This window comes from Propithecus coquereli, unplaced genomic scaffold (assembly GCF_000956105.1).
Source record: "Propithecus coquereli isolate 6110/MARCELLA unplaced genomic scaffold, Pcoq_1.0 Scaffold42, whole genome shotgun sequence".
Lineage (NCBI taxonomy): Eukaryota > Metazoa > Chordata > Mammalia > Primates > Indriidae > Propithecus > Propithecus coquereli.
Genome location: NW_012149952.1, coordinates 9,269,275 through 9,278,169, shown reverse-complemented (window position 1 = coordinate 9,278,169; position 8,895 = coordinate 9,269,275).

The following is an 8,895-nucleotide window of genomic DNA, read 5'->3' as shown; positions in this document are numbered from 1 at the left end:
TCTATTGGGCTTTGAGCTTCTGGAAAAGGAAAACAGGCCCCACATACATTCCAAGTATTATAATTATGATCCATTATGCATAAGGAGAAGCAATATAGACAGTGGCCCTCCATTCTGGCTGCACCATCTTGCATAGCTGCCTCCTGGGCTGAGTATCAGGCCAGCCTCAGCTTCCTATCTGGTCCCAGCAAGGCTGCCTGTGCCCCAGGGCCATGGCGTTTTCTAGGAGCCTGACTCAGTGCACTGGAAGAGGCTTCAGGGAGTCACCGGGTCCAGTCTTCTGCTGCCAGGCAGGTCCAGGACAAGGCCTCCCAGACAGATGGCTAAAGGTGTCAAGAGAGGAAGAGGCCACAAGCCCCAATGGGCACCTGGCCCAGGGTTGACCCATCCAGATGGGCAAGAAGGACTGCCCCAGTTCCCAAGGTGGGTGAGGGACGGGGGGAGAGGTGGACCTCCCTGCCCTTGTTTGTGGTCTGGAGGTGGTGGTGGCAGGCTACAGAGGGACCCACACACATTAGGCCCAAGTGAGCCCAGGACATCTTCCCTGGGACAGGGCTGCCATGTCAGTGCCCACCCAAGCCTGGAGGATCACTGCCCTTTCAGTGGGTGAGGCTCAGTGACTGGCCTCGTCCTGGTGCAGTTCAGGTCTGAGGGCTCTTCCTCTGGCCCAGCGGGAGATAAGGAGCCGCCCAGCACCTTGCCTGGAGCTGGACAGATTCTGGGTCAACTCACTTAACTCCTTAGTACCTGCTACCCAATCCTCAAACTAGCATGAGTCAGCATTACCTGGGAGCTAGTTAGAAATGCAGAATCTCAGCTCCCAGCCTTACACCTACTCATGCAGAATCTGCATTTTAATGAGATCCCCAGGTGATTCAAATGCGCATTAAAGTTTGAGAAGCACTGGCTTCGTTGTTAAAAGCAGGGCGGAGGGAACTCTAGATTTGCAATCCAACTATTTAGGATGGCAATAGTGGATCCAAGCCTTGGTCAGAGCATAAAAACCCCAGAGGCAAGGCTGGAATAAATAAAGGCCAAGTTTCCTGCAGCCCAGACCACGCTTCTATTAAATAAAATGCCCAAGAGGTGGAGTTGCCAGCTGGGATGCAGGAGGGACTTCTGTCTGTAGTGTGTATCCCTAAACCAGGCACTGCCTATACTTGTATTTTTATTTATCTTACCTCTCCAACTAGACAGTAAGGTTAAAAGGTCAGGAATAATATTGCATGTGTATGAGTGTATGTATAATGAGAGAAAAATGATATGTAATAAATGAGCACAAGCTCTGAGGCAGGCCACACCGGCCTTCTGGGCCCAGCATTTCTACTAACTTAAATATGCGGGCTTAGCGATGCCACATGATCTCTCTGAGCCTGTTTCCTAATCTGTATTACTACTACAGGGAACACCTACCTCCCAGGATTGTTGGAGGATGAAATGAGCCAACATCCAAAATATAGCTGGGAAAAAAACAGGCAGTCAATACGTGGTCACTCCTTTTCCTTTGAATCTCCCCACCCGCACCCAGGTGCCCAGCTCCAAGCCAGCGCATTTTGTGTGCTCAGTAAATACTTGCTAGCACCATCACAATACTGGTCCTAAATAAAATGCATTTTAAAGAAATGACTTTTACTGTTTTTCCAAATATCAAAGCTGAAGGAGCTCAGGGAGTTTCGCCCCAAAATATGACTCCTTAGTATTTTGCCCTTGGAGATTAACAGGCCCTTGGAAGAAAGAGGCTTTCCCTCTATCTGCATATCTACCAGACTGAGCCATCTGAAAAACAATTGACTTCCATTCCCCTCCTTGTTATCTTAATATATTCCAGGGGAAAAACGATCAAGAATGCAACCAGACCTGGCCCAAATCATTTTAAATATAATACCTGTCTCCCAGGTTAATTTAATTTGCAAAGAGAATCATTTACAAGTGAATCTGTTTTCCCCATCTATTCATTCTCCCTAGTAACCATTTATTGCCCCCAAACAGAATTACCTATACTCCTCTTCTCTCCCTCTCCCCTCTAAAAAGCAGATATAAGATCTTGCCTGGGTCCCATTGGGATAGTGGGTAATCAATCTGTGATTCTCTGTGATTTCTCTTGTTGATCTGTCTTAATTGTGAGTTGATGTTTCAGCCTCACCCGTTGAAAGCAAATCATCCTTGTTATGGAAACTTCTGGAAAACACAGGAAAGTATAATGGGATAATGAAAAACCCTTTAAACGTGTTATAATACCACTACCCAGGAACATAACATATTGATGCTAATGTTTGGAGTTTTTCCTTTCAGATTTGTGTGTATCTATGAGAGAAAGAGAGAATGTGAATATGTAGGTCATAATAATTAGCAGCTATAACTATTGTTTTACATGAAAGCTTGGTCTCTGAAGATAACGGGCCAGGTGGGTTTCCTTCCTTGCTGAGTGATGAGTGTAGGGGTTCTGGAAACCCAGGCTTTGAAACCAGCCAGGTCAAAACACGTCCTTGGTTCCGTGGCTAGCCTCTGTTACTCAAATCTCCAAATGATGCGTGCTGCCCAGTCATACTTTGACTATATGCAGAATAGAAAGTGGTTGAAATCAGAACACATTTCAGTTGGTGACCAAACACAATCTATGTTTCAAACCCAACAACATTTTTTTTCTTTAGGGAAATAATGAGGAGTTGAAACAAGGGCTTAGGAGGCAAGTGCCTTTGAAACCTTAACTCTGGCTTTGTCTGCCACAAACCCTCTAAGCCCAGCAGAGTTTCCACTTTAATTGGGAGAGAGAGAGGAAGTGCTTGAAACTGAGCAGCAGAGACATTCTTTCATTGATCTAGGGGAGAGTAAAGCGTGTTTAGGCAAACAGAAATCCTTGCGATCTCACTTCGCTATGCTGGCCCTGAGAGGAGGTGGCATCCTGAATGGGGCAGTGGCAAAGCCCCGAGATACGAAGCCTTCAAATAACTGAGGATTTAGGAATCAGAATCTTTGTTAGGCCTTGCTCAGCAGCCTTCAGGGACAATCCATTGAGATTCAGGCTGTCATTCTGGCAGCCACCAGCCCCCACCCCCAACTCCCAAAAGAATGTGGGGATGTGGGCCACTGGTCGCTCTGGTCTTTCTATGCCTAGGCCTGACCCCCGGGGTTTCATGATCTGCATAAATGCTGCTTCTCTTCCTTCCTTTGGCCAAATCTTGTTCTTGATCCTAGGGGTGCTTAGGTTTGAAGTAGGAAGGCATAGTTTCAAATCCTCACTTCTGCTACTTGTAATCTATATGAGGCCTTGACCGTGAAACTGAATCTCTCTGCTCCTCAGTTTCCGTATCTGTAAAATGGGGATAATGAGACTATCTCCTTGGGTTATTGAGAAGATTCGTTGAGATTGTTATAGCAGGTGTTACAGCGGGTGGTCCCGAGGACAAACCGAGCCACGCAAGGAGAGTCGGAGAATCAAAGTTTATTCGCTGGTGGCCTCAGAGGGGCTTTGCCACCAAATGCTGAGCACCACCCGATTTTTCCCACTTTTATTAAGTTGTGGTGGTCTTGGGGGTAGGGTGACAAGTGGTTAATGCTCGCCTGGTAATAGGTTAGTTGATGTGTCAGATAATAGATTTAGTGTTATGCTGATGCACCAGGTAATAGGTTAGTCGATGGGCCAGGTAATAGGTTAGTATTATGCTGATGCGGGTCTTCCGAGAGGGGTGGGGGGTCTCAGGTGGCTGATGTGCCAAATAACAGATGGGGGTTTTCCTTATCAAGATAGCCTCCAAAAAGTGCCTGGGCATAGAGAAGGTGTTCAATAAATGAGAGTCAGAGTGGAGTGTTCCCTCTCCCCTATAACCTGATACAGACTCTGTCATTTATTTAACAAATCCAAAATTCACTTCTCTTTCATCTTTTCACCAACTCCTTAATGCTGATTTCATGTCTGGACCCCAGTCTCTCTTGCTTTCAATTTATCCAAACGGCTGCTTCTAGATACATCTTTCTCACACCTGCTGCTTGGACCACACCAAGAGGCTGGGCTTCATCATGTAGCCCCTCCCAAACACATCTGCCCCTCTGTCTGGTCCTTTCTGGGGGGAAGGACTTTCACTCACTTCTTCCACTTTGCCATTCCTCCTTTAACATCATTCCTGGGACAACCTCCCAGTTTTTAGTCACTAAGCATTCCTTCTTCATTCAAATATCACTCACTTCAAGAAGCTTGCTTACAAAGCAAAACAGAAAAAAAAAAAAAACTAGCAATCAAACTCAAGGAGAAAAAAATGCGTTTCTCTCATAGTAAATCAAAACAGTTACCTTGAAGAAAACAGTGAACATTTGTAAGAGGAGAGGCTGTGCTAGGAAGGGTATGATTAAGGACACTCCCACCCACTGTAAGTACCAGAGTGTATTGGTTCCACCCTTTGGAAAGTATTTGGGCACGATTTATGGAACCATACACATGTTCCTGCTCATTAACTCCGTATCTCAATTTCTAGGAGCTGACTTTAAGGAAATAGTAAGAAATTTGAGTGAAAAGGCTTTATGCTAATACATATTCATTGCACTGTTACTTAGACAACATTGGAGACCACCTAAAGGGCCAACGACAAGAAAATTGTAAAGTAAGTGACACTGTATCCAATAGGTGTACTCTGTAGCTACTAAAATAACTATGAAGTCTCTACATAGAAAAGTTTATAATAATTGTGAGAAGCAAAGTACAACAAATTGTGAATATACGTGTGTGTGTGTCTACACATTGGGAAAGGGCTAAAAAGAAAAAAAAGACACAAACAGCAAAATACTACCAATGCCTGTGTTTAGGAGTTGTAATTATGAATAGGGAGGGGTTTTTTCTTTTTCTTTACTTTTCAAAGTTTCTGTAATGTGGTTATATTCCTGTTATAAATATATATAAATTATATATGTTACTTTTATAAATATATATCTGAAGCCTCCCTGGAATTAAGGAGTTCTGAGCAAGGAATTCCTTTCCCAAAGGAGGACCACCAGGCAGCAGCCCTCTATGCATGCCACGTTAGTCAAACCACCCAGAAACCACCGCCATAGGGACCCTATTTTTGAATCCACTAATCCCAAAGCCAGAGACTGGAAGGTGGGCAGCATCTGTGCTTTTCCTACGTGAGAAATACTTGCTAAATCTTGGGATTCCAACAAAACACCTGGAGGAGCGGAAATGGGAAGCTAAGAGGAGTTCTGTCCCCGGAGCAGTCTCAGCGCTGGCGACCGCAAGGGGAAGAATAGGCAGTCCTTTTCGTCCTAAGCTCTGCGCCGCAGCCTTGGGGAAGGGAAGTTCAAGTCGAGTTAGGGAAGAAAAAACTGTGTGGATAGGCTCTTTAAGAGATGAGAAGTTGGGGCAAATACTTCCCAGGAAGAAAGCTTTAGTGGCAATTTGGAAAACTGAAAGAGGCAATTCAGGTGTATGCACTCCTGCAGAGATTGGGAATTAGGGATTTTTCTAAGCTGTGGACTGGATTTTGTAGACAAAGGAACTGGATTTGGGCTAGGGTTTTTTAGAGCTGGAAGAGACTTCAAGAGGAACTAAAAGGTAGAGGAACTAAAGTCTCCTGATTGCCGTCCACTATGTGCCAAACACTTTAAAAACATTATGCCTTTTAATTCTCAGGGTAGCTCATTCAAAAAAGTATTATTGTCCTTGATCCTTGATTTTCAGTGGGGTGCGGGAAGGGACTGAGGCTGGGGGAATAACAGTCCAAAGTTACACACTGGCCAGTGGCAGTGCCAGGTGGAGACTTCTAGCCGTCTTGAGCCGAGAGCCCCTGCACTTTTCTCCAAGTCTAAGCCACCCTCTTTCTTTGAATTTGAGGAAACTGAAAGCCGGGAAGGGAAGCGATTGATTACACCTTGTTGTACAGCTCATCAGAAAGAGGGGAGTGCTTGAGGCCCAGTCCTCTGATCCCCAGCGCAGTGCTTTTTCCAGTACTCCACAGGGCCAACCCCCACATTTGCCAGGATGCCTCTGCCCAACCTGCTGCTTCTATTGAGTTCTGCTTTCTGGGGCAACTCCTCGTGGATTGGGAAGCCCAGGTTGATGTATCTCCCAGTTCTTTGCAATTTGGGGCTTATTGTAATTAACATCACTATTATTTTTATTTCATTTGATTGTTCACTTCTGTATTTCCTCCCAGGCTGGGAGTATTTGTTGAAAAACATTATCTGTGAAATAAAGAACATGTAACTGAATACACAAAAGCTGTTTGCCCTGGGGCTTTATGTTTGAAATTGAAGTCTGCGCGACCATTGAGTGTATTAACCAGATGATATCTAATACCACCACTTTAGAGTGTGAGAATGAACCCGTTTCTTAAAAGAAAAAAAAATCAGAAAAGAATATTGACCTTCCTAATGTTTCCCAGCACAAAGAAATCCATCTACTGCAGATTCCAAGACAGACCAGATCAATATGTTGACATGCTGGGCTCAGATTTCATTCCTGAAAATCTGGAACCTTATGCTGTATAAATAACATGATCTTTTCCTTCGTTCGAATCAAGGGGAGAAACAATTGCTGGCAGATCTCAGGATTTGCCCTCCCCCACAACTGTCCCCACAAGTCCTAACTTGCTACCCACAAGTCATGACTCGCATATTTTCATTTGAAGAGTTTTGAAATGTTCTGGAAATCATAGGGGGAAAGAGAACCAGATCCTCCTGAGAAATAGAGTAAGGGAAAAAAAAAATTAAAGAAAAAAAGAACATAAAGGGAAATGTCTTGCGTACATAAGTTTATATTGAAATAGTTAATGGGACTTGATAGTAAATTTTCTAGTGTAGCCTTGTTAGCTATAGAAGGACTATTAGATCTGTCCCCATTTTTCCGAAGAACAAAGTGTTATACAGGGAAGGTATGTGCCTAAGGCCACAGAAGGAACTGGCTAACTTGGACTTCTGGCCCAGTTCTTACTTCTCTGGGCCAATTAGGAGACCTAAATACCACATTTTAATCTTGATAGAACACATTTCTACCTAAATTTATATCATTTCCTGGCAAAAATGTTCATATTACCAAAGTTATTATTAGAAGTCACTATAATGTTAAACATGTCTGGATGCCTTAGAGTAGCATTGCATTCACTACTGTTTAAATTACAGTCACATCCTCTGATGTTTTTCTAGAATATTAAAAAAGCAGGAGAGTTGAGGGCAATGACCATGCTTTATTCTTCTCTGTATTTCCCATAGTGCTTAGCACTGTGCATTGCACCTAGTGGCATTCACATAAATGAGTGAAATGAGTGGAAATTAGCCTATGGGCTAATGCCTAGGCTGTTACCTGCAGTAAGTTCTTAGAGTCAATGGAATGTGCTGTAGAGACAGATAGAACTAGGTTGGAAACTGAGTGACTCCAGTAGATGTTGTGGGAGTAGAAGCAGAGCTTCTGACACTCCACTGACTTTTCCATCCACGCTTACTTCCCTGCACTCCATCCTTACCGGTATACCTTCCGGTGTTCCCGTTGGCATCAGGACCAAGTCCTCAGAGCACTCTCTGGGATCCTGCCTGCCAACCCATCTCCCAGGGGTCCCCCACTCCTGCCCACCCCAACCCTGTGCTCAAGCTGCAGCAAACTCTGTTCAGTCTCTGCCCTCTCCCCCAGAAGCCCATGGACCACCGCTGCATGTCTCCAGGCCTCTTCCTTGAACACCCTGCTCACACTCCTTCTTGGCTAAGGGACTTCTGCTCATTTTTTATTCAGTTCTCATGTCATCTTCTCCAGGACTCTTCCCTTGTTTCTGCAATCAGAGTACAGCATTCCCTTTTCTGTGCTCCCACAGCACCCTGTATGTCTCTGTGCATAGCATTTACCACATGGGGTTGAAATAAATTGCTTACATGTCTGTATCCCCTGTTAAAGTGTGAGCTCCTTGAGGGCAGGGACTGGGTCTCACTCATTTCTGAATCCATGGTGCCTAGCACAGGACCCGGCCAAAGGAGCCTAGCCAGGTGGTGTGGTGTGGTGTTTAAACTGCCCTGAGGAGTTTTTATGGGTGAGGCCACAGCAAGATCCCAGTAAGTGTGCTCTCCTTTATCGGGGAGGAGTCAGAGGGAAAGACTAGGATATCTGAGGGCTCCCAATCTCCTTATAAGAGTATTGTTTTTCATTTCCTAGAAGCATCAGAATAACAGTCAGATGCCACTGTTGCTTGGGCTTCTCCCCCATTGTCAGCTCTCTACTTCTGCACCACACCCTCATTCCCCACTTTCAGGCCTAGTTTTCCATGAGCAGGTTGTGAGAGCATCAGGCATTTCAAGGTCTACCAGGAGATCCCTCCCATCCTGCAAAATAGCAGCTTCTTAAATGGGCCAATTCTCTTTTCTCCTCTTCTCTTTTTTCTTTTTCTTTTTTCTTTCTTTTTTTTTTTTTTTTTTGATATGGAATCTAGCTCTGTTGTCCAGGCTGGAGTGCAGTGGTGTCATAGCCCACTGCAGCCTTTAACTCCTGGGCTCAAGCGATCCTCCTGACTCAGCCTCCCGAGTAGCTGGGACTACAGGTGCATGCCACCATGCCTGGATATGTTTTCTATTTTTTGTAGAAACAGGGTCTTGCTATGTTGCTCAGGCTGGTCTCGAACTCCTGGGCTCAAGCAATCCTCCCGCCTCAGTCTCCCAAAGTGGTGGTACTACAGGTGTGAGCAAGCCACCATACCTGGCCTGGACTGTTTTCTTGTAGAATGATGGGGAAAGCCGGGATCCAGAAAGACCAACCAAGGTCAATTACAACTTTAAAAGCAGTAAGATCATGCTTTTGAGAAATACAATTTTATTACTTTCAATCATGCAATAACAGTAACAACTAACAGAATGTTGTCCAAAGAGGTTGGGTTCACCTCTCTGAATGGATATAAGAAAATAATGTGGAATAATCACATTACTGTAAGC